This window comes from Megascapheus bottae, chromosome X (genome assembly GCF_031878675.1).
Source record: "Megascapheus bottae isolate mThoBot1 chromosome X, mThoBot2.hap1, whole genome shotgun sequence".
NCBI classification, from domain to species: domain Eukaryota; kingdom Metazoa; phylum Chordata; class Mammalia; order Rodentia; family Geomyidae; genus Megascapheus; species Megascapheus bottae.
This window is the reverse complement of record NC_143547.1, coordinates 9014600-9040947: the sequence shown is the minus strand read 5'-3', so window position 1 is coordinate 9040947 and position 26348 is coordinate 9014600. Positions and strand designations below refer to the sequence as shown.

The 26348-nt window shown below is 39.0% G+C and overlaps 1 protein-coding gene across 2 annotated transcripts in view; it reads left to right on the top strand.

The window, feature by feature from the left end:
• The window catches only part of Smpx (small muscle protein X-linked), a 52576-nt gene extending 26639 nt beyond the window's left edge, over positions 1 to 25937 (top strand). Inside the window, exon 5 of one of the 2 annotated variants that reach the window (XM_090327230.1) lies at positions 25475 to 25937. The gene's annotated coding sequence lies outside the window, so the exon portion shown is untranslated. Of the gene's footprint in view, positions 1 to 1418; positions 4473 to 25474 lie in introns of those variants that run through there. The other variant, XM_090327229.1, reaches the window with a different exon arrangement.
• The last annotated feature ends 411 nt before the right edge of the window (positions 25938 to 26348 follow it).

Sequence of the window (26348 nt, the reverse complement as noted above, 5' to 3'; positions counted from 1 at the left end):
ATAATCTTTATCTCTAAGCCAATGTATATTCTATACTTCTGGAGAAGAGGTAGTGTGCATGTTTGCTTTGGAATCATCCGGTCTGCAAATAGGAGATTTTGAAACTTTCCTGCTTATGGTCTGCTGTCATAGATGAAGACTAGCTCTTACCATTGGTTGATTTAGTTGAACTCAAGCAACAAACATGTTAGAACAGCCTTCATTAACTCCTCACTTAGGTTACCAATTTCTTCCCTGAGCCACCATTTTTGTTGTCATTTATCCTTATCCAGTATGGTTAAACTATTTGATCAAACAGATCACTGGCTTGAAGACATAATGACTAAGTCCATGATATCCACAGTTTCAAACACTGAAATCCATGTGACTCAAGGCTCAGAGTTCACATTGTATCTATTTGAATACTTTCAGCCAATAACAGTGCCTCCTTTTAAGTGATAGTTCAGATTCTTTTCATGCTCTGTGTCATGACTAGCATTGTTCACAGGAATATATGAAAACAAGCTCAGGGGTCAGAAAGGTCAATAATTAGTACTTAGGACTTTTTGACCCAATCAAGAATATGTCCAGACAATACGGAAATAGTACATACTACATCCAAGAGACATGGGAGATACATCTTAGATGGATCTCCAAACCAGGAAAAAACTGGTATGGGAGGGAAAGTAGATAGTTTAGCCATCTAACTCACGTGTTTATGATGGATGAGACTGAAAGGTGATCCCATGGATAGTGAAAGAACCAGCAGCAAAGAATAAAAAGCAACTGCCCACTAATCCTCTCATACCTGATAGTTTGCTGCAGTATCAGGAATCTCAGGTCCATGGTGTGAGCCACCGCCAGAGCATTTCATTAGAGTTATAGGGGATGCCATCACAGACATCACAGACATAGTCTAGGGAACCTAGTGAATGTCTAAAAAAGACTGGTGTCCAAACAGATCTGGTATTGTATTTCTGCCTCCTATCAATGGGCTACAGGTACCAAGGAAAGGACCCTTATAACCAGTTTCTGTTATTTGGGCATTTTCTTCTTTTCATACCAAAGAATGTAGGTATATAGCCCTGGCCCTCAGAATTCCCTAAGTCTTGCTGCAAAGATAAAATACTTCGAAAGACAGACAATTCAGTAATGAGATAGCAGCTTATATCCCATAGCTCTTGGTGACTCACTAACAAGTCAATGTTATTGTGATTTAGGAGAGGAGGGACTTATGCTGTTTAGGGGCAGTGGGAAAGGAATGGCTTAGACGGAGGTTCCGTTAGAGCTTCTTGACATGTGCTGCCTGAAGGACATCATTCAGAGCAGCCTGTTGAAACCTAACCATTCTTCTAGGCGGGGGTAATATGTCTTAAACATTTGAGGGGAAGAAAATAAGACCCCACAACTTGCCTACACTGTGTCTTCTCTTTTTCCAGTGGTGAAAGAGCTCAGTGATATCAAAGAATTGGAGAGAAACAAAATAAGTATTAAAATGGTAACAATGCAACAATTACAAGAAAAAGAAATGATTAACCAAGGTAAAAATCTAGAAATAATTCTACAACTATGCAAATGAACATCAAGATAGAAGCCACTGAAAACCCTGAGACTGATGAAGTTCTAGAAAGAAACCTTTATTTGGAAGTTGCAGGAAGTCATTTCTTTGCTGTTGGACCTTGCGGCCTTATCATGAGTCATGTGGCAGGCAAACTTCATACATAACTAAACTAGGGTCTCTGAGAAATGTTAAAACATTTTTTATGGTTTGTCATTATTTAAACTGTCTCATAATATTGTACACATTTATGGGTACAGTGTGGTAATTAGATACATATATACAACATGTAATCATGAAATCAGGATGATTAGCTTTTCCTTCTCACATGTTTATCGTTTCTTTGTGTTTGGAAACTTCAAACTCTTACTTCTTTATAACATATATAATAAATTGTTGTGAACTATATAGCCAATCTACTGTGCTGTACAATATCAAAACTCATTATTCCTGTAACCTCCCTTTGTGACCTCTTATTCAATTTCCTCCATTCTCCCTTCCTTCCTCCTCCTTAATCTCCAGTGACCACTATTCTACTATCTATTCCCATGAAATCAGCTTTTTAGTGTATTTTTTTGCTAGTTCTGGTGCTTGAACTCAGGGCCTAGTCACTGTCCTTGGACTTTCTCAAGATAGAGTTCTACCACTTGAGCTACAGCACCACTTCCAGCTTTTCCTGTGTATGTGGTACTGTGGAATCAAGCTTGGGTCTTGGTACATGTTAGGCAAGCACTCTACCATTAGGACTAACTCCCAGACCCAAGGTTTTTTGTTTTTGAGATGTAATTTGCTGTATAGTCCAGGCTAATCTACAGCTTAAAACCCACCTGCCTCAGCCTCATTGGGTTACAGGTGTGCACCACAATGTGTGGCTGAAATTAATTTTTAGCTTCCGCATATGAGTGAGAACATATGTTATTTGTCTTCCATGCCTGGTGATATCATTTAACATAAAGTCCTTTACTTCCATTCATTCTTTTTATGCTTGAGTGCTATTCCATTTTGTATATGCCATTTTCTTACCCACCTATCCATCAATAGATATTTCATTTTAATTAAAAAATAAAATTATTCCAGGTGCAAGTGGCTCATGCCTATATTCACAGCTACTCAGGAGGCTGAGTTCTGAGGATTGTGGGTTGAAGCCAGCCTGGGCAGGAAATACTATGTGACTTTTCATTTAAGCATCAAAAAAGAGAGCCAGAAATGGATCTGTGGTTCAAGTGGTAAAGTTCTAGCCTAGAGCATAAAATCTTAGGGACAGCATCTAGTTCCTGATTTCAAGCCCCAGGACTGGCAAAAAAGGTAAACTTCAGTAGTGAATCTTGATAAGTCTGTAACTTATGGTCATGCGGTAATATTTACAACCAGTAGAATTTAACTGAGGAGCTGGACACCAATGACTCACATTTGTAATCCTAGCCACTCAGAGGACTGAGATCAAAGGATTGTAGTTTATAACAAACCTGGGGAGAAAAGTCTATGAGATTCTTACCTCCAGTTAATCACCAATAAAATATCTGTCAGTGGACTTGGGTTTCAGTGGTAGAGCATTAGCCTTGAGCACAAAAGCTCAGGAACAGTACCCAGGCCTTGAGTTCAAGCTCTAGGACCGGCACAAAAAGAAAGAAAGAAAGAAAGAAAGAAAGAAAGAAAGAAAGAAAGAAAGAAAGAAAGAAAGAAAGAAGGAAAGAAAGAAAGAAAATACCATAGACTGGGCAGGGAACTGAACAACAGACATTTGTTTCTCACAATTCTTGTGGCTGAAAATTCAAGATGAGGATGATGTAAGGACATGATCTGGAGTGGGCCCTACTTCTGCATGCAGACAGCTCTCATCTCTCTGTGTCTTTACATGGTAGAAGGAGGATGCTTTGATGTTTCTTCCTCTACTTAAAAGGTTACTGATTCCACCATGTGATCCCATCTTCATGATCTTGTCTAACCCTAACTACTTTCTAACACCATCACATTGGGGTCTAGGACTTGAATATATGAACTGGGGGATGCTCAAATATTCAGTGCACAATAGCACTCTCCTCTTATATTATCTTCTATTTATACTGTCCCAATATTTACTAAATTATCCTATATTGGTTTTCTTGCTTATATCTTCTCAACATATTTTGTTTATATCTTCTTGTATATTGTGGTACACGGTATGTATATAAGGCATGTATATAGGATGCTACTGGTAGCCTGACGATAGCAAGTCTGTTTCCCCTAGAAATGTAAAGCTTCCAAATCCTTGTATTCTTAGGAAAGTTATCACTTAAAAACAAGGCTATCTTCTTTAACTGGCATTGCTGATAATAATTGATAGTAGCTTCAGAAATTTGACTTTTAGCTAATTGTGTTTTTTAATTTATATTACTCTGAGAATCTAAACAATTAGGGAAAATATTAAGTTTGGCTCTTTTTCTCAAAAGCGGGGGAAAATGTGTAAGACCAGAAGGAAATTTAATTTTCAAGTACTTCTTGGCTTTATTTTTCGAAGAATATTTAAGATAAGATTTACTTGCCAAGCAGCCATCCAGAGATGTCATCTCTGACAGAGGAGAACAGAAGGTACTCATTGCTATTAAATGTTAAACATTATGCATCATTGTCCTTCTTACTGATTCAAGGACTAATTTTGAAAGTGTTGGCAAGAGGACCAATTCTTATACCCGGATACTCGATAAGAATTGCGTTTGGCACTCAACAACACATACTCAAAATACGGGAAGCAAAACTTGTCAGAACTGAAGGGAGATGTAGACACTCTAAAAATGATTGAGAATTTTGATATCGCATCTTTGCCTTTGTCTAGAACAACTAGACAGAAGATCAACAAGGAAATAGAAGATATGAACAACATGATAAACCAAGCACACATAATGAATACTTGTAGAACACTCTTCCCAGCAACAACAGAGTACATGTCATTATCAAGTTCACAGGAATATTTACTATTCAGGACATGCTGCATTTTGGGACACAGAAAATGTGTCAGAATATTTAAAAGGATTGAAATAATGCAAAATTTGTTCTCTGACCACAGTAGAATGAAATTATGAATAAATAATGGAAGGATGTTTGGAAATTTACGATGCGATGAACTCCAATAGCTCATTCTTAAATGACTAATGAGTCAACAAAAGAGTCAGAAGGGAAATAAGAAAATACTTGGATATTAATGAGAAAAAATATACTGGACCTTATGGAATGGGAAGTAGTGTTTAGAGTGCTTATATGTAAAAATATTAAAAATAAGATTGCAAATTAATAACCGCCTGACCAGTCAATCAATACTAGCAACTCTATATTTGGGGAACATGCCTTTTAACATCTCACTGTAAACTTTAGATTACATTTGTTTGTGAATGGAAATATCGTCCTTGTCAAATGGTAAGGCATAATAACCATCTATTTGTATAAGAAAGGAAATTAGAAAAATGTAACAGAAACTGAAAAATAATAAAAAATAGTTATCTAGAAGATCATTATCTTAGTATAATACTCATTCTGACATATCCTCTTCCGGTCTTTTCTTCTGCATTTACACATAAGATACAATAGGAACAGGATGCTGTAAACAGGGCAATTTGATCTCATTTCTCTCTATATTTAAAGCTTTGGGCTCTATGTCTTTTTTCTCATTTCATAAAAAGCAGAAATGCATAGGGTAGTTTGGAAGGATTAAGAAGATGTTCCTACAAAAGTACATCTAGGCACACCACACAGTATAGGAAATGACTCATTTCATGGGACCAGTTCTTCTTAAACTATTTTTTCTGACATAGCACCATTTATAATATTTGTATACTTTTTATTTTTTTAAGTGCCAGTCCTGGGGCACTATCCCTGAGCTTTTGTGCTCAAGGCTAGCACTCTACATTGACCCAAAGTTCAATTTTCAGCTTTTTGGTAGTTTATTTGGGGATAAAAATCTCATGGACTTTCCTGCTGGTACTGGCTTTGAACTCTGATCCTCAGATCTAGTCCTCCAGAGTAGCTAGAATTACAGGTATGAGCCACTAGTACCCAGCTTGTACAGTTTTGTATTTTGCCTTGTCCACTATACATTTTATCAAGAATGCTTTTCATGTTGCTTTGCAACTTCAGCACCGAGATGATTTATTTCTCATAGTCTCTAATTTATCATGATTTCATAATCTTTATCCTCTGCCAGATGACCTAGGACTGACTTGGTTTATATACAGCTAGAATTAAAAAGAAAACCAAAACCAAAAAACCTTCTTCCAATGTCTTCTCTGCAGTTTGCTGGAAGATTTTTGTCCTCAATTTTGACATGTTCTCTGCTTTGACCCAATTACACAAGCTCTATTTACTTTCTCCAGGAAATGGTTGGAGGCTGAAATTTTTCACTCTATTGAAGCCATATTTCTTTTCATTTGTGATGCACTTTTTCCTGCTTTTCACTTGGTTAAGAGACAGAGAAGTTATGCATTTGCTTCTGGACTACATTAAGATTTTATTCATTTGTTTTCTTTCCTGGCAAAACAACTGATCCGGGCCCTGGTAACAGGCTATGTGGGTGTAAAGAGCTCTTCAGAGTGATATCAAGGAGGCTTTGAGTTGTCACTATTGCTTTAAGGTCTCTCCACAGCAAATACACAGAAGTTATCTGCAATCATTTCTGTCAAAACATACCTGTAGAAGGTCTGGGATGTGGATTCTTAGGCGGTAGTTAGATTTGGTGAGAGATCATTTAGGGAGCAGATAAAACTAGAGAATATATCAGCTCTGGCCAGTTTGATGGAAGGCAGAGGTGACTCAGGACACAATTCTGCAGATTTATGTGCACTGGCATGTCAATGTCTATGGGCCAAGGGACAGTTATAACTACCACGTGCTCTGCTTCCCAAATACTGAAATGCAAATAATCCACTCAATGGCTCTTCATTAAATATATGGGAGTTTATGTGGACTTTTTTCCCCATAAGGGACATTTGACAACGTCTGGAAAAAGTTTAGGTTGTCATAAGTGTGGTAAGGGATAAATTGCTATTGTCATCTCTGGAGCAAGGATGCTCAATATCCCAGAATGCTTAGGACAGCCTCCTACAACAGAGAATGAGATAGTCCCAGATATCAATGGTGCTAAGAATGCATAATAAGATATTGAGATATCTGCTTGAAAGTTTAATGTCTGGTCCAGCTTGCTGGAAACTTTACTCTCTAAGCAATCTACGTAGTTCATTTTACAGAAATTAAGATGATAATAAGAAAACATTCAGAACCTGGCACAGTGGCTCATGCCTCTAATCCTAGCTACTCAAGAGGCTGAGATCTGAGGATTGTGGTTCAAAGCCAGCCCAGGCACTAAAGATTGTGAGATTCTTATTTCCAGTTAACTAGTAGAAAACCAGATGTGGTGCTATGGCTTCAGAGTTAGGGCGGTAGCCTTGAGCTGAAGAGCTCAGGTACAGTGCCCAGGCTCTGAGTCCAAGCCCCACAATTGACGAAAAACAACAACAAGGAAATACAGTAATTAACAGTATGAAATCTATTCATTTTATAGAACTCGAGACTTAAGGGTAAAGAACTCAAGTACAATATGTTTTTAAAACAGTAAATTAACATATCTATGGGACATACAGACTATTCCTGAGTTATAGTAATAGGCCTCAAATTCAAGTATGTTTTTCAGAACATATTTTTGTCTCAATTATATCTGAAAGCAGTAGGTTATATCAGTTACTTGCCAAATATTTTTAAACATTAATGTTTACAGCTGGATGCTGGTGGCTCATACCTTAACTCTAGCTATTCAGGATGCTGAGATCTGAGGAAACCAACCCCGTCAGACAAATCAATGAGATTCTTACCCCTAATTAACCAGAAAAACACCAGAAGTAGAGGTGTGGTTCAGGTGACAGATGCATCAGCCTTGAGTGAAAACACTAAGAGAGAGTATGAGACCTTGAGTTCAAGCCTTAGTACACACACACACACACACACACACACACACACACACACACACACACACACAGAGTGTTCAATATAATTATCAGAACCAATATTAATGTCATTTTTATTATTACCACAAGGATCAATATTGATTAGGTTCTTAAGCCCGAAAGAGCATCTTGTGCTCCATCTACATTCTTTAGTTTGTAAATGACAGGGAGAGAATGGCATACCAACATCTATTATACTCCACAGTCAATCTTTTTAATCACTACTATCCACTGTATTCTTTAAAAATGTCCTTTTAGTGTGAGTCATTAAAAACATTTCCCCATGTTGAGTCAGAGTAAAACAATCAAAGGCCAAAGAATTTTCAGAGGCTGGTACTTCCACAAAAGGAACACCAAAGTACAACTTTCACATGCTGGCTTATTTGTTTCTTTATTTGATTGTCCATTTGTTTACTGACTCATCCATTGGGAGCCAGCTTTTTGATTAACCATGAAGGATCCACAGAAATATGTACCTGAGTATGCCAGGCATGGAGGGTTCAAATAGGAATAGGAGCTCCCAGTACAGTTCAATTTTTAATGGGTTAAAACACTGCATGGCAGCACAAAAACTTTGCTCTCTTTAAAAGTCTTGAAATAAAAAGCGGGGCCGGGAGTTTGGCCTAGTGGTAGAGTGCTTGCCTAGCATGCATGAAGACCCAGGTTCAACTTCTCGGTACCACATACATAGAAAAAAGCTGGAAGTGGTGCTGAGGCTCAACTGGTAGAGCTCTAGACTTGAGAAAGTCCAAGGACAGTGCTCAGGCCCTGAGCTCAAGCCCAGGACTGGCAAAAAAAAATCTTGAAATAAAAAGGGAAGGTTAATATTCATCAATATCAGAGAATGCATGAAAGGAAGAGAGATGGAAGAAAAGATAAGGAGATGGAAAGAAGGGAAGAGAGAGGAAAGGAGACAAGAGAGCAGCACCAATGATAGCCCTGGAAGGTTATCATGAAAAGGGTACTAACACAACTGCAGTAGAAGACTAGGTATCTGCTGAGCCTGCCTTTGCTTCCAGGACGAGCAAGAGCTTTGTCAGGCGTGTCTGTGTCGTTTATGGTGCAGCAATCTCTGTGTCATGAAGTCTTTTCTTTCCTTTCCTCTCACGCTGTATGCAGCCCACGCAGAAAACTGGGGAAGTGAATTCCAGGCTGTCTAATCAGGCTGGGCTGCATCGTGACAAGGCTGTTTGTTTCAACTTCCTGCACATGCTGTGGCATTTGAGAAGGTATCACGAGGAGCAAATCAAGAGATGCAAATTCAACTTGGGCTTCCTTGCCTCTCTTTCTTGTCCATGAACTGATCATTCAACACCCCCTGGTTTCAGGCTTTATGCAGATGGTGAGGAGGTGGCTGGTTTAATCCCAGGTGAGAGTCAACTGGCTTCTCACTGGGAGAAATTTTGATGAAGTAGCGAACAGATTGGAATCTTTTGTGTCCATGTAGTTGGCACAAAGGATGCTCATACCAATTCCTCTGGACAGCTAGAAACAGCTGAAAGCAAGCATGCTCTATTTCCAGAAATTCTATCTAGGAAGGAATTATTAGGCTGAATTATTATACTTCACAGTGCACACAAGCAACATTAACGTTCTAGAATGGATCGTCTCATTCATTTTGTGTATTCACTTTGCCAAAAACAACTACATTCGAGGTAGATGATGAGACAGCATTGCTGCATTAATTTGAGTTAGGAGATGAGAGGGGACATTAGCACATAAGGGCTGGAACAGGAGCAAAGAAGATGAAGATTACAAGGAAATAGCTTGACAAGTTGTTGGCAAATAGGTATTCCTCTGAAAGAAATGTGGCAGAGAGGGGATTGAGGCCTTGCTTTGCTATTCTCCATTGTATCACTTAACATATTCCCTTGGTTTCAGTTTCTTTGTATTAAATTGAGAAAAAAACTGGACACCCATGGCTCACACCTGTAATCCTAGCTACTTAGGAGGTTGAGATCTGAGGATCATGGTTCAATGCCAGCCTGGGCTAAAAAGGTCCTATGATACTATTATTTCTAATCAATCACCAGAAGTTCAGAAGTGACACTATGGCTCAAAGTGGTAGGGAGTTAGCTTTGCGCAGAAGACCTCAGGGAAAGAGCCCAGGTCCTGAGTTCAAGTCCCACAACAGAGATGGGGGAGGGGGAGGAGGGGGAGAGGGAGAGGGAGGGCGAGGAGGAGGAGGAGGAGGAGGAGGAGGAGGAGGAGGGAACAACCTATTTTAAAGGAAGAAGATACTTATCCTAAAGGGATACTTAGTAATGGTTGATGATAAACTTATGGTTGTCACAGCTTAGGCTGAGTACTGTTGGTATGTAGAAAGTCATTAAGGCCAGGAATGCCATAACCACCCTCCAGTGTGAACAGGTCAGCCCCACAACAAAGGCCAATAGTGCCAAGGCTGAGAAACATCCAGTGTGCCACTGGGTGGGAAAGAGTGGGACCTAGCTACACTGCACTTCCAGCTCTGTGACATAATAGGAACTCAGCAACTTTGGGCCTCTTAACCACTGCAAACCAAATCTCTAACTAGTAATAAAAACACCAGTCTTGAGAAGGGGACCAAACACTGAGGTGATTCAGATGGTATACCAGGTATGATCCAGAAGTTATTTTTTTCTCCTTTGCAGTACCTGCAATTCTTCTACCCTTTTCCATGTGCTTCAAAGACCAGGAATTGGTTGGTTTTGAAGTGAAATTCTCTCCAAGGAGTACCTCAGCATATTTCCCTAGGCAATAGGAAGAAAGTGCATTGAAAATTAAAACCCATTAATTATCCTTACTGATCTGAGCTCATGAAAGTGCTTGCAAACATTATCTGGCAGCACCTTCCTTAAAGGGCCAAAGATTGTGTGGGATGGCAAGATTATTTCTAATCTGCAGATGTCCTGTTTCTCCTGGAGGAGGCATTGCAGCTTCAGTTTTCAAAACCTGCAGAGGCTCTGGTTTCCAGAGTCCTTGTTATTTCAAGACAGCAACATTACACACATTTTACCTGAGCCCTTTCATTTTGCTTTGGAGACTTTAAGGGATTTTCTTCTTTTCCCAATTTTAAACTAGGAAATTGCTTATAATTTCTGATTGTTCTCTAAAGAGAATCAGTTAAAAAAAAACATGTGTAGATTGAGCTGCTGCTTTCCCAATCTTGAGGAAAAGGCAAATGAATTTCATACATCATTTTTTCTGAGCATTTCAGATGGGCTTGACAGCCACAAGGAATCATTCCACCCATTTAATAATCTTTCATACATATGTTATGTACTATTAGAGTCTGGCATGGAGTGGATGGGAGCCCAAGAGCTGTGTCAGTCTGAACACGCACAAGTGCCCTGGGTGTTTTCTTTGTGACATCTTGTCCTAGTGATGCTCCTTCGCATCCGATTTCCAATTATTAAAATCCTACAGGAGCATATTCTCCCTCTTTTTGATATGCCTCACTATTGAGAGACATGTGCTTTGTAATAAGAGTGAAACAGGCAGGCTATTGTTAATAAATACAGATTCCAGCTAACCTAGCAGGCCTGGGAGGCTGTGAAATGGCTGCTTAATCATGAGCCAGACAATAAACACAGGTTCCTTAGGAGTTTTGTGGAAAAAAAACAACAACAACAAAAGCAAATCTTGTAGCCAGAGGTTAAAGATAGTAATACTATTCATATTCACAATTACTTCCCAGTTCATTCCCTTTCAAGCAACTCAACACTTTGGTAAGATAGGTAGGGCAGGGATTGAATGTGCAGTTGCTTCTTGTGTGACATTCAACTTCACATATGGTGAAAGACTGGGGGCAAGTCTTGTCATCGCTCTGTAGAGGAAGTGGATTTTAAGTCTATTTAAGTTATATGTGTAAAAAATAGGGGCAATCCCTTTTAATCAATAAGGTAGGAGCACTGCCCAGTTCACAGCTGGTGCCAAGGAAGGGTAATTAGTTCCAAACTACTACTCCACAGGGTCAGAACTGGCTTGATAATGATTCTGCTTATACCCAGAAGGACTTCATTCATTAACCTGGAAAGATATCCAAGAGTAATCTACCTATTTCTATTTATAGATGCACTTAATAGAAAATGTATTATCTCAATTTCTACCTCTATTGTTTTCTTGCTGCCTAATTATAATTTTTTAATGTCCTGAGAATCATTCCCAAGGCCTTGCACATGCTAGGATGTACTCTGCCACTGAGATAAACCCAAGTTATGCTGCTTAATGACAAAAAGTTATACATAAGTGTATTATTTATATGTATGCAAACATACAAAGACATTACATGCATACTAAGAATAAATGAATCCAGGGGAAACTTTTGTTCGTTTTGCTTCCCATATCACCATGCTAAAGGTCAACTCTTCTGAAAAGCTCTATCATCACCAATAGCCAAGAAATGATGTTGTGGACTCCCTGTAGAATCACATACAAAGTTCACTGCTTCTTATCTGTCAGGAGACAGAGTTTGGGCACCATTCTGAGCCAAATCCAATCCAATCCAATTATGGCCCAATTATATGTTCTGTTGCCAGGAGCGGGCCAAGCCACCAACTACCACCCTACCAACTCAGCTGGTCTCCAATACCCTGGCTGGCATGGGCTCTTAGTGCATAGGAGCTCAGGGTCCAGACAAGCCAGAACAGTTGATAGTGCTCTAGAGCAGCCCAGATAACACATGTAAAAACATCTTGATGATTTTAGAGTCTTGTTACCAGCCCCACTACCTTCTTTTCATAGCAAAGTCCAGATTCAGTATTATCTTCTAGGTGGCATTATTTCTTTCTAGGGGATCAAGTTCTTAATTCTGAAGACTGATAGCTAAGGCTTGTTCTGAGCTCTAAGTCAACCTTCCATTACCAGCTACAATTCTTTATCCTTTATCTTGGTGCACACTGGGACCACAGAGCCTGGCTACTTCATCATTGCTTGCAATTTCACAGAGTATGTAGGAGTTAAAACACCAAGAAACCAGAGTTAGGCTAAAAACATAAAACTTTCTCTACTAAAAATCAAATAATTGTGTGAATTTTGGCAGGCACTTCCCTCCAACCTACGGAGATCACTGCAGGTTTAAATTGTAGCATTGAATAGTGTCACTGTTTTCCCAGGCTGGCTTTGGATGCATAATCTGCCAGTTTGAGAGGCAAACTTTCCTGTTTAACTGATACACTTTGAGGAGAATGAGGATAGAGCAGCACCAAGGACAGCATCCTGTGGGAGGCTGAAAAGGGAACAGTGGTCCTCAAATTTTTATGTACATTTCAATCATCTGGAGGGACTGCCAAGACTCAGATTTCTGGCCTTAATCTTGAAGTGATTCAGTAGATCTGTGATGACTTTCAAAGTCTTCATTTGTGTCCAGTTTCCAGGGCTATTGCTGTTTCCATGGTTGGTTGTTGAGTGAGAACCACTGATCCTTGATCCAGACATCCAGTTTGTTTAGAATATTCAGAAATCTCATGACTATCCTGTCACTCACCCCATAGTTTTATAGATAGCATTCAAATGTAGAGTGAAAAAACCTGGTCAGACTTCTTTGCTACAATTCAGATATATGAAGAATCAGTGAGGCAATTATTTTGAATTCTTGTTGTAGTGCTTCCAATTGTCAGGCACTGTTCAGAGCACCATAACTTGTGAAACTCAAGTGAGTAATCCATATAAGAGCTCTATTATACAGGTAAGAAAAACTGAGGTACAGACAATACCTTCTCCAACATGGTACAACTGTACAGTGTAGCATGAGTCAGTTCAAGATGTGTGACTCTTCATCATTATCCCAGGCTGACTCTCCATGTGACAGACAGGATAGGTCCCAGGCGAGTTAAATATGCTTTGTAGATAACAAGCACAGTCTCATGATGCAATGATGAGAAAGAGAGAAGGGGAATAATTTTTTCAAACTTCTATGAAAATACTTTTAAACATGACCTTGCCAATTTCCAAAATCACACCAAGACAAAACCCTGAGTTTGCTAATCTTCAATCAAGCATGATTTTATGGATACCCTAGTAGTGGAAGTAAATCACAAGTGAGCTTCGAAATTTGAACATTTTCCAAGTCTAACAAAGGATCACCACTATTATGACTGAAGAACAGAAACCAGTTTTTAACAATTAAGATGTCCAGACTTGGCTTTTGGGTGAAATCTTTTTTGTTCTAGTTATCTTAGTCCCAGAGCCTGAATTGTTTCATGGCAGCCATACTGTCTAGTTATGCCATATTGGAGGAAGTCCTGTGACTACTCTGTGCCTATTTTCTTACACGTATAGTGGAGCACTTATGTGCATTATTCTCACAGAACTGATTTTACATTAGAGTCACTTGGACTCTCCTGGGAATCAGTTCTGACCAATTAACTCCCAGGGAGGGAGAGGCCTAGGGATTTGTATTTTTCCTCAGCTCACAGGGTGGTTCTGATATGCAGCTTGCACTGTTTCTCATATCCTTCCTTGATAAACAGACTGAATTTTTTCTAGATTTGAAAAACATTTCCTTGCTTGAATATTAAGGTTGTTGAAAGTCTCGAAAAGTGGAAACCAGCCAAGCATTTTTGGAAATCCATAGAGTATGTATAGGGTGACGTAGCCGTGATCTACTACTTATTTAGGATAGGACTTGTGGCAAGAAATATCAAGTTACCAGTTGCCATGGGAATCCAAACAAGAGCCATCTGGGCTTAAAAGGGGGCAGAAGAAGGCTGGACACTGGTGACTCATGCCTGCTTTTCTTTCATCTCTATGGATCCCCATCACTCACAGTTTCTCATGTGTATTTGAGACGCCTAGTGTTATTTATCTTTGGGGAGATTAGAAAGATTAGAAAGAACATTTCCAAACATGAAGCCACTTTCACTAATGCTCTAAACAGAGAGAGACTTTGTTAAGCACAGGACATGTGAGCAAGAGGGTAGCCTGAGCATGGGAAAAGGATTTCTTCTTTCTTGGAGTCATTAAGGAGCAAGTCTCCAAAAAGGCCAAATCTAGAAGGGAACCAAAAAAGAATCCAGCATTTGAAGGATACATTTGAACTTGTTTTTTCCCTTCAGCTTATTCCCATATGCAGTAGATTTCTTGTTATCTCTTGATTTCTCAGAACAAGTTAAAAAACAAAAACAAAAGAAAAAAAACGACAAAAAACCAGAGGATATCATTAGAGCCAAACCAATGGAAGGAAAAAGTCCTCCTCAGGGGTTGGAGTTTCATTAATTCTAGATGAAAAAGAATGATCCAGCCTCAGGAGTTCCCAGGAGAAGCACTGGATTTTTTTTTTTATTTTACTGGTGGGTGTATACGTGTGTTCGTGTGTGCACGCACACACGCACACGCACACACGCACACACACACACACACACACACACACACACAGAGTTTTTAAACCTCAAACCCAAAGGCTTTGGTAAATAGTATTTTTTTTCTTTTTAGGATGATACTGGAAATAGCTATCTTCTGAGAACAGAAGCAAGAAAGAAACCCCTTGTATCTATTCTCTATCCTTTTTCAATCCATTCAAAACCGACAAGGCCTGTCATTTCTGAGTAACTTAACCAGCCAGGAGATGCTAATAGGGAAGTTCCTTTGCTCTCTGATAAGCTACCTTCTTTCCTGTGTTCCATTTATAGCAGGGCTTATTAATGGTTAAATCACTAGGAATAGATCTGTCTCTTTCACCACGCTTATTTCCCCTGTTCAATAAATTAAGCCATGGGATCAGAAGAACTGCCCATTTTTACTTGATTTAAGGTTAAATTCCTGCCAGCTCACAAAATACTTCCAAATGTAAGCACTGCTCAATTCTCATGCACAAGTCTGGTCACCTGCCAATTGTCTTGCATTTTACTGCTCCAAGTAATACTTCTGGGACCTGTGGAAATATTCCTCAGCCCTTCATGGACATTTGAGATGTGAAATGCTTCAGGGAGAACCTTCCCTGCTTTTGCTAATGGAGAAGATCCTTGTTTCTCAATCCCCAAGTTAAAAGTTGTTTTTTGTTTTTGTTTTTGTTTTTTAAAAAAACAAGTCCTGGCTTTCCCAGAAGCTTGGCTTCTCGATTTTAAGAGAACTTTCTCGAACTTCATCCATTCACTGTTCTTGTGAGATTGTGTGACTTTGCTGAGCAAATGGAGCACAAATTACCACAGCTAAAAAAGTGACTTCTGTACTTTTAGCCTCAAAACCATTCCAAACTTGTTTTTATTTGCCAGAACCCAGAAATCTGATTTTTGAAAAAAGCCCTTCTTCCCAAACCCACAACAGTGATAATGTCAATGTCCAGATGCCCACCCTTCCAGTGACCCCCATAAACCCCTGAGCTTGTAAAACCTGGTTCAGACTCACTAGGCCTTTCTAGTATTTTATTTCTGTCTACCTAGGGTATTCCTTGCTCCAACCCTAGTAGATTTATCCCAATTCAGAGATGGTCCTAACAACGCTAAGCCTTTGAATATTCCTTTCCAATATTCTTTTTTTTTGCCAGTCCTGGGCTTGAGCTCAGGGCCTGAGCACTGTCCTTGGCTCTTCTCAAGGCTAGAGCTCTACCACTTGAGCCTCAGCACCACTTCCGGCTTTTTTTCTATGTATGTGGTACTGAGGAATCGAACCCGGGTCTTAATGCATGCTAGGCAAGCACTTTAACCACTAGGCCAAATTCCCGGCCCCTCCTTTCCAATATTCTTATCTTCCATTTCCTATCCAGTAGCTGGAGAACTCTTTTTCCATCAATCTGGTCTCAGCTTAAATACTATTTACAAAATGACTTTTCATAGTCCCTGTATTTGTCCCAGTAGAGCAGCATGTATCACAGTGGAGTGGGCTTCCATTTTGTTGTTTTGTGACTTCCCTTTGAGTTGTGAAGTACCATGTCTAATGGGTTCACCAGGCATGCAAATTCTGGATCCCAAATAGACAGGAATTCTGGTCTCTACCTTTAAGGCCTTTGAAGGATATTTAAAAATAGAACCACATCCCAAAAGAAGTCAATTTCAAAATAATGTCATCATAAAGGATACAGATCTACAGCTAAGAAAAGTTTACAGCACATGACAAAATGGAGTAAAAATGCCTAAGATTCCTCTGTCAGCTCAGAGTTCCTCTATCCCAGATACTTACAGACTAATCACCTCAATTCCCTTCCTTTCTTCCTTTCTTCTTCCCTCCTTCTTCCTCTCCCTTTAATTTCTTTTTCTCTCTTCCTTCCTTCCTTCCTTCCTTCCTTCCTTCCTTCCTTCCTTCCTTCCTTCCTTCCTTTCCTACCTTCTTTCTTTCCTCCTGATTTTTATAAAATGTATTTTTATTGTAAAAATAATATACAGAGGGGTTACACTTACATAAATCATGTAATGAGTACATTTAGTTTTGAACAATATCACAGAATGTTGAGTGCCCAAGCCCTTACCCTTCTCTCGCCCCTGTAGCCTAGCCATTTGCTTCCTGTAATTCTTCTCTCCACCCAAATATCAGCATCACAAAGAGCTTGAAGTTAAGATGATAAATACTGGAAATATTGCTAGTAAGACAGAAAAAGAAGAAGGGATGTATTGATTTATCAGATTTGTGTGGGTCTTTGCCACAGAATAATAGCAACAGCACATGGTGACTGTGTGGTAGGGACTGTGATAAATGCTGTAACGTTTTTATCCTCATAACCATTATATGAGCTTGACACTAGTATTCTCTCTCTCTCTCTCTCTCTCTCTCTCTCTCTCTCTCTCTTTCTCTCCCTCTCTCTCTCATTGGTTATGGGTCTTGAATTCAGGGCTTGGACATTGTCCTTGAGCCATAGTGCCACTTCCAGCCTTTTTTTGGAAAGATTTTATTAACACTGATTTTTACATCATATTTCAAATGTCATGCTTTACAAACAAGTAGGGAATGTCTATATGCGATCACTGGCACAATTCCAGCCTTTCTGAGTAGTCTATTGAAGATAAGAATCTCACAAATTTTCCTGCCTAGGCTGATTTCAAACTGTGATCCTTAGGTCTCAGCCTCCTAAGTAGCTAGGATTATATGTGTGTGATACTGGCATCTGGCAACACTAGTATTTTCTTATCAATCAGGAAAATATTAGTTCTCACATTATTTGCCCAAGATGATATAGATAGAAAACAGTGGAGGTAGGAAGTAAAGTCTGGGCTGCTGTGAAAGCGGGATGTAAAATCAGGATCCAATTTGAGAATCAGGTCAGAGGATGGTAACGCAAAAGTTGTTAAAGCAGTTCTTCTCATACAGTGATTGATTATAAACCCATATTGAATTTTAATTGAGAATTTCTTATAAAGAAGCTTCAAAAATGCAGTTCCTAAACTTGGAATAGGAAAAAAAGGTGGGGAGATAACATAGTGAGCCCAGGTACAAGTGATCATTAAATTCTGTTACAAGGCAAATTTAGTGAGGTGGGTAAATCCAATCTCCCAGAAGAGGCTCTTAATCATATTAAAGTTGATCAGAAAGTCACTCATGTTTTATTAGCAATGCTTCTTAGAAGGAACCACTTATTATACCAGAGTACAAAGCTCTGACTTGGCTCAGGTTTGGGTATATTACCTCTACTAGAAGTAGTTGTCTTCAGATCAGGGTTTCTCTTACCTCAGCACTTTGGCCATTTATGCTGCATAACTCTGTCATGGGGGCTAGGCAGTGGAAGATGGCGAGCAGTATCCTGGCTGGTGTAAGTGGTGTTCCCTTCTCCTGGTCTTAATAACAAATTATGTTTCCTACCTTGCCAAATGTCTATGGGGTAGGACAACCCTTCATTCTCCAAATGTGGTCAACAGCAGCCCCTTCCCCCATGCAAACTTGCTGGGCACACAACCTCAGGTTCCCACCCAGACTTTCTGAGTTGAAATCTGTTATTTAGTAAGATCCTTAAGTCACCAGCATGTTGAAATCTGAGAAATATTTCTGGACCTGTGCTCTAAAATTTTTATTTTATTATAAAGGTGACAGTTACATAAGCAAGGTAGTGAAAACATTTCTTTGTAAACAGGGTTACCCCTTCCCTCATTTTCTCAATTGTGGTAGCACATCAATGTTTCTGGGAAGCTAGACATACCAGTTGTACGCTGAGAACTTTTGAGGCAATTGGTCTGGGGGAAGTTTGGGTTTAGGATTATAAAAGAAAATCTCTAGATGATTTTGATGAACAGCCAAGTGTGAATTACTGAGTGTAAAAACCTACTATTCTGAGTTAAATAAGATTTTAAATAGCCAATGGTTGTTTTTTTTTCTTCTTCCTTGTGGTCCTGGGGATTGAACTCAGGGCCTTGTGCTTGCTAGGTTAGAGTTCTACTTGAGCCACCCTCCTTTCAGTTATTTTGGCTTCAGCTTTTTTCCTAGATAGACTCTTAAGCCTTTGCCTCTCTGGCTTTGTTTCTCCCTCCTACTTCATCTCCCTAGTAGCAGTAATGACAGGCATGCACCACTATGTCTAACATAGCCTATTGTTTTGGCCTCTAAATTCTTAAGATTATGTAGTTAAAGTCCATTGGTGATGTCTTCAAATGGTAGGATTTGGCAACAACTAGCTTAAAAATTATTGGTTGAATGGTTTGGAAGGAAAAAATTAAATTTATTGAGTTAAGCTTTCTTAAAACTCATTAAGAGCAACTATCAAGGCCGGGAGTTTGGCCTAGTGGTTAAAGTGCTTGCCTACCATGCATGAAGACCTGGGTTTGATTCCTCGGTACCACATATAGAAAAAAGCCGGAAGTGGTGCTGACGCTCAAGTGGTAGAGCTGTAGCCTTGAGAAAGTCCAAGGACAGTGCTCAGGCCCTGAGCTCAAGCCCAGGACTGGAAAAAAAAAGAGCAACTATCAAAATCAGATCTTCAAATACTGATAAAAATAATTTTGTTCTTAAAAATATAATAAGTATTAACTAGCAAGGTCTATGAACAAAAGTGCTTTGCATGAAATGCATAATTATATAGAGTTCATGCAAATTGGAAAGCAAAACACTAGCATCTTAATAAAAGGAATGAACTCACAATTACTCCTGTTGGTATTATTTATCTCATTTATCATTCATTATATCACAGTGTTTATAATAATTGCTAATGTGGCTAAAGCAATTTGACTAATTGAACTCCTGCTATTGGACACTTAAATTCTGAAATTTTTAGAGTGCTGATGGCTGCTATTGACAAATGATTCTGATTGTATATACTAATGTTGAAATTTAAATTGAACTATTGCAAGCAAGAAACTATACGTAAATAGTACACCAAAGTCATAAAGGAACTGGCTGTATAGGTCAGTTGGCAGCATGTATTAGCAGTAATTAGCATGTATGAGGCCCTGAGTTCCATTCACAGCACTTCACAAAAGCAAAACACCCAAAATGGTTGGGAAAAATATCCCCAAGATGTTCACTTATATAGCAGAAAGAAGGATTTTTCCTATTTTTGGAAAACTCAAGATACTTGGTGGAGACAGTAGTCTCTTCAATCTATCACTTTTTTTATCTCTAGATGTTACCAAGCTCTGCTTTGGTAGGAAAATCTTGAGTCACTATTGCTCCAATAAACTCAGTGGTCCGTTTGAAGATAGGGAGGACCATGACATTCTGAGTCAATCACATTTTAAAATCATATTTTGATTATCTTAGATGTACAAAAGAGTTAGTGTTTCACATGTCAGTTTGTAAGTACAATGCACCTCAATCAATATTATCCTCCTTTTTTTGGTGCAAGTCCTGGGCTCAAACTCAAGACTTGAGCTTCTTTTGCTCAAGGCTAGTATTCTACCATTTAAGCCACAGCATCATTTCAGAATTTTCTGAGTAGTTTAGTGGATTCAAGAGTCTCATGGACTTCCCTACCTGGGCTGGCTTTCAATCACAATGCTCAGATCTCAGCCTTCTCAGTAGCTAGGTATGAACAACCAGCACCCAGCAATATTGCCCTTTTTATCATTCTCCTCCAGCCAATCACATTTTGTGCCTAAGCCTACAGCGTCAAATTCTGACTTGCTAGCCAATGCAACACATTCTCAATAGGATACATTTAAAAAGCTCCTTTTAAATGTATTTCATTAATTTTTGAGATAGGGTATTGCTAATAGCCCAGGTTGGACCCAAACTCACAATCCTCATGCCTTAGCCTCCCAAATGTTGGAGTACAGATGTGTGTCTCCCCACTTACTATTGGCTGAATTTATTTTTAATAACATTTGACCTGGATATGCAATTTTCCTTTTCCTGAGCATCACTCAGATTTCCCATGCCCTCTATATATAGATACTTTAGACTGTATTTCAGGTGTGAAATTTGCCAAAATAAAACTCTTGTTTTTTGTGTCTCCTGTATCTGCCCTGCTTCTTAAAAGTTATTGGTAGAAACATTTCAATATTTATTTTAGCCACCAAAGTCTTTATGATATAGCCAAGTCCACATTAGCAGGTGTTTCATACTTTAGAAGAACGGGTTTAAGTTGATGTTGTTTTTTTTAACCTCTTGTTGTATTTACTTCATGAGTAGCTGTTTGGGATAAAAGAAATTCTGGATTCAGTGTTGCTCAAGTATAAGGAAGATTTTCATGTCCTATCTTTCTGACCATGTGATTATGTTCCTTAATGTGGCTTGCACATTGCCCTCATGGTATGTTCATGGTTACATGGGACATTGTGTGTGGATGTGCCTTGTAACTCCAGAGGGAGCCAAACATACTGAGCTTTTATCTAATCTCTGATGCTTTCAAATTTGAACCATCTTTCTCTGAGTATGTGTTTGGCCATTACAAATGAAACAATAGCAAGATATGCTGCCCTTCTTTCCATCAACTTTGAGTGGTATTGTGTTTATGGTGCTATGATTTAGCACCACACAGGAGGAAGTAATTGTTGCACCACCTCCTGAGTGTCTGGTTAATGGACCAAATGAAGGCAAGTGTTCAGTGGACTTTATTTCCCACATGATATATGTGGGGCCATGGTGACTGTGAGTAACACAGCTATAAATGGATCATGGCAAGACGTAAACATCACATGCTACTCAGGCTGGACTTAGAGTGACACAAGGGAGATATTTGGTGTTCTCATCCCTACATCAGTCAAAGTGTGTGTTGCCCAAAGGTAAACTAGAGTTTGGCCTTTCAGTTTTAAAAAAATCAGTACAGAAATGTGTGGGGTGGCTGGCAAGTGACTTTTCAGTCAGGAGCCTCAACCATCTGTATTATACTTACAAATGTCCCCTACATGACTATAGGACACAGGAGAATAGCCGACAGTTGTTCTCTAGGTGGTAATGCAGGGTGGCCCTGGAGATCACCCAACACACTTACATTCCAACACCCTGACAAACAAGTGTGCTTTAAAACATGGCCAATTTTAGCTCTGGATTTCTTCCCATTGATTTCTATTTCTAAATTCAATCTCTGACACAGAGCAGGGAGCCCAAGACTCTGGATGCATGATTTTTAAATTATGGTATCCTTTAGGCATTTGAATCCTGTGAGATCAGAGACAGAGACTCTGAACCTCTGATGCTTTGTGCTCCATAAAGGATAGAATCTGACCATATCCACGAGCAAAGTTTCATGTCCAGCCTATCTGGGTTACTGGAACCTGGGGAGGGAGGGAAGGAACTGAAGAGACAGGGTGATCTACAGGATAGCTGCCATGTTTCCTTCATTCCTTGATGCTGTGCCTGCCCAACTCATTCAAAGAAGACAGAACCAGGCTCACTTTGTATATTGTGTCAACTCTATGGAGTCCATGGTGTTTAGCCTGGCACAAAACTAAGCTGGGCACCAGCAGCTCATATCTATAATCCTAGCTACTCAGGAAGATGAGATCTGAGGGTTACAGTTTGAAGCCAATGTAGGAAGGAACTTCCACGAGACTTATCTCCAATTAACCATCAAAAAGCTGGAAGTGAAACTGTGGCTTAAATTTTAGAATGCCAACCTTGAGTGAAAAAGGTAAGAGACAGCACCCAGGTCCTAAATTCAATGCCCAGTACTGGAATAAAAAAAAGCAAAAGAACAGTAACAACACCCCCCCCCCAACCCTCCCTGCCACAAAGCAGAAAAACTGATGCAATCTCTATCTGTTTTTCTCTACCCCCATTATACATCCTCCTTTTGGCCAGAGTGCTCTAGACTTCTTTGGCTCTTAAGTACAGCTGATGAAAGGGAAGGATAAAGTTCCTCTAAGGTCAGTGTTGCCTACATACTATTTCCTAGTGGGGCCACAATTTCACCTATGTTGGACAGATGTATGGTAATCAAAGTCCATATCAAACCTGTCATATAAATGGTGACCATTTCTGGGTTGCAGATGGTGTTTCACAGTCTGGATATTTCTCAGACAGAAATTACACTTCACAGATTATGCTTCAGTGACAATTTGCTATGGATCATCACCCCTTTTATGCCACTCAGAAAAGTCCAAGGAATATCTCAGCTTCAAGGGCAACTTGTCATGGACTTCTTACCTAGCTAGAGAGGCTGGCTGTATTTGTCACCCAGCACAGTGATCACAGCAGTAAGATGAATAGAGAAAAATGTGGTCATTATGAGGCTGGAGCTTGTGCCTAGGATACAAATGACAACACAGAGAGGAAATAGCAAAACAAACCAGCACTCTTGGTTTACTGCAGCTATCACCCCTCACTCATTCCTACTGCTTCACCTTAAAGAATGTGAGTTTAGCTATACTCTCAACTCCAGTTCACCTTTCTCCAGTAGTTTGACTCATCAGTCTCTAGTAAGGAGCTTTGATAGGCAATGGGATGTAAAAATGAATGGGACATGTTCATACCCTACACAATGTCATAGCCTACTGGTGGAGAAATACAACAGGAGACATGAGAAGAAACGTAAGTGGAGACAGATGATGCACATAACAAATAATGGTTCAGTGCATTATATGGAGAGTCATGGAGAGGTAAGATTTCAGTCAAAAGTTATAAACAAAAGAAGGTGGGGCATAATGTTCTTGTCATGTCACAAAAGCAGTTAAATATCTGGTCCAAGGAATTTAGAGAGCAGAGCCATGAGAGAGAATGGTTAGAGATGGGACTGGCATTGTGAATCAGTACAAGGCTGTGACATTGCTAGTCATCTCATCTCATATAGAATACCTGGACTGGAGATGAGGTGGTATCATACTTCTTGAGAATTGGTATGGACCAAAAATGTACAATATGGACCAAAAATGTACAATGTCTTAAAACTAGGGACTCATTAATATCCATCAAAAGTTGAATGGATAAAGAAAATGTGATATAAATGGACAACACAATACTATTCAACTGTGGAAAAGACGTATACTCTGTACATGTGACAAGATGGAAGAACCTGGAGGATGTCATATAAAATGAAATACCTAAGATCAACAATAATGTATTGTATACTTAAAAATTTGTTAAGTGAGTAGATCTCATACTACAAGGAAACAAAACAAAAATGAAATGAAATGCTGGATTAATATAAGAGGTGATGTTCACTATTATTGATAATATTTTGTTTTGCAATCTTTAATACTTTCTTATGTTCCCTTTTTGTTCAAGAACCACACAAACTGTCCTTGTTAGTAGACTGGAAAGAACCTGAATCAGGAACTTGGGTTACAAATCCCAAATTCTCCATTTACCAGCTGTGAGATTTTGTATCAGTTTCTTTTGCAACCTCTGTGAATTTCTTCTTACAACACTGCTGGCATCACAGTAATGCTATAAATGTTCAATGATACATAGAGTTTTCTGATCTTTCTAGAAAGCTCTACAGAAATATTCAGGAAAGCAAAGCTTTCTAAAACTTCTCTGCTGTAGCCTTTTCCTAAGGGCTCACTGGCCAGACTGGGTCCTGTGGCTCATGCTAGCTATATGAGAGACTGAGAAATAGAATATTGGATTCACTAGCCTTTGAAGTAGAGAAAACCAAGGGTTGTGGAGAGTACACATCCATAGTTTCTGCCAGAGAAGTGGGAGGATGTTTCTCTGCATGTTTTGCACCCCCCCAGGCCATTAGTAATGAAAAAAAAATATAAGGAACTACTTTTTAGAAAACATTCAGCTGATTCACCTAAGGACAAATACAGAAAGAAGAATACTAATGTGTCAATAATGTTTAAAAAATCCCTCCATTATATTTGAAAACAAATAGTACTGTGTCAGTTAGCTATTGCTGCATAACATACTACACCCAAATACATTACACACACACACACACACACACACACACACACACACACACACACACACACACACAATTCTAGGTTTCTTGTGCTTAGTTTATCTTGGCTAGGCACTTATGAGTTTTTAGCTCAACAAGAAGCTCTGCACTAGTGTGACCCTATTGAGGCTATTTGCTGATATGTTTTACCCCATGTTTCTCAAGCTTCTTCTGGAATCAGAAGGCAACCCTGGCACATGCTTGTTATAGCAATGACAGAGTTACAAGCCGGCAGGCAAAAGCAGGTAATACTTCTTATGCTATGGGCTCAGAATAGGCACAATATCACATTGGACTTATTCTGTTGGCTGAAGCAAGTCACATGGTCAAAGTCAGGAAATGATACCCTACCCAAATACTGGAAGGAAACTACAGTTAGATGGAAGTGGTGATAGATAAAGAGAATGGTTGATTGGAGCTCTGGGTGCAAATTTATCTCAGACAAGATTAGCCCTTCACTGGGAAGCCATTTCTGATTTACTCTGTAATTACTTAAGTCACTAGACACAACATATAATGTTAAACCTTCAATTAGATATGATGCTATGTTCTGGAGCTCTATGGTAAAGCATGGTGCCTATAGCTTGTATTGTATACCAGAAAATTGCTAAGAGAAAACATCTTAAAGGTTCTAACTACAAAGAGTGTGTGAGTTGATAGATATGCTAATTTTCCTGATTGAATCATTTCATGATGTATGCATATATGAAAGCATCACATTGCACATGATAAATATATACAATTTTGTTAGTCATACCTTAATAAAACTAGGAAGAAAAATTGATGGTTTCTTTGCTTTTTCTTTTGCAGGCTTGATGTGAAGAATTAAGGCAGAAGAGAATGGATTCAAATGAATACAGCTCACTAAAATTTTTATATATTTGTATGAATCTCCTGAATTCCCTGAGACTCTAGTGGAAATGGCCTGTTTGTACATTTGTATCTCTTCCTTTTAGTTGGCTGAATTTCTCAATTTATCTTCATATTTAGCATGTTGCAGAGAAAATTAGTCCACAAGTTCACCACCTGGAGGCTATGGTTTTACAGAGGGACCTGATATGTTTCAGAGGAGGATATGAGAGATGTGCAAAACATCAATTTTCCTGAAAAGTTGTCTAAGCTACTTCCCATAGTTTTTTTATGAATATTTGGAATATATTTTAGTTCTTCACCTTTCAAATTGTGTCAATAAACTTTTTATGAGTTCAAATAAATATTTGAGGAAATGTAAAATATGAATCTAGACTAAATTGATTTTCCTATCTTCAGAGAGCTACATATTCTTGAAAATAGAGAGAAATAAGATATAAGAGGCAAATTCTATATTGTCCTGAGAGAGAGCTTTTCATTCTGAATTATTGGGCACCATGTTGAACACTCTGGCTGACTGATCATTGCATATGAACTTAAATACGGCCTGGGAGTTGAGTATTGCTGGTATTCCCTCTCCAAGGATGACCTTTATGGTTTGTGCACTCTACTTCCACAAAAGGCTCAGAAATTCCCTTTACCCAGACGGAATAAAGTTCTTTATAAGACACAATAAAGTAAAGCTAAGAGATCAGAACAAAATACACAGGCTGATCATATGTTATCTGGGCAATGGGAAGTGAAATATGCCTCCTGTTAAGACGGAGGGTCTCTTGATAAACTCAATCAATGTCCAACGCTATCATGAACCAAG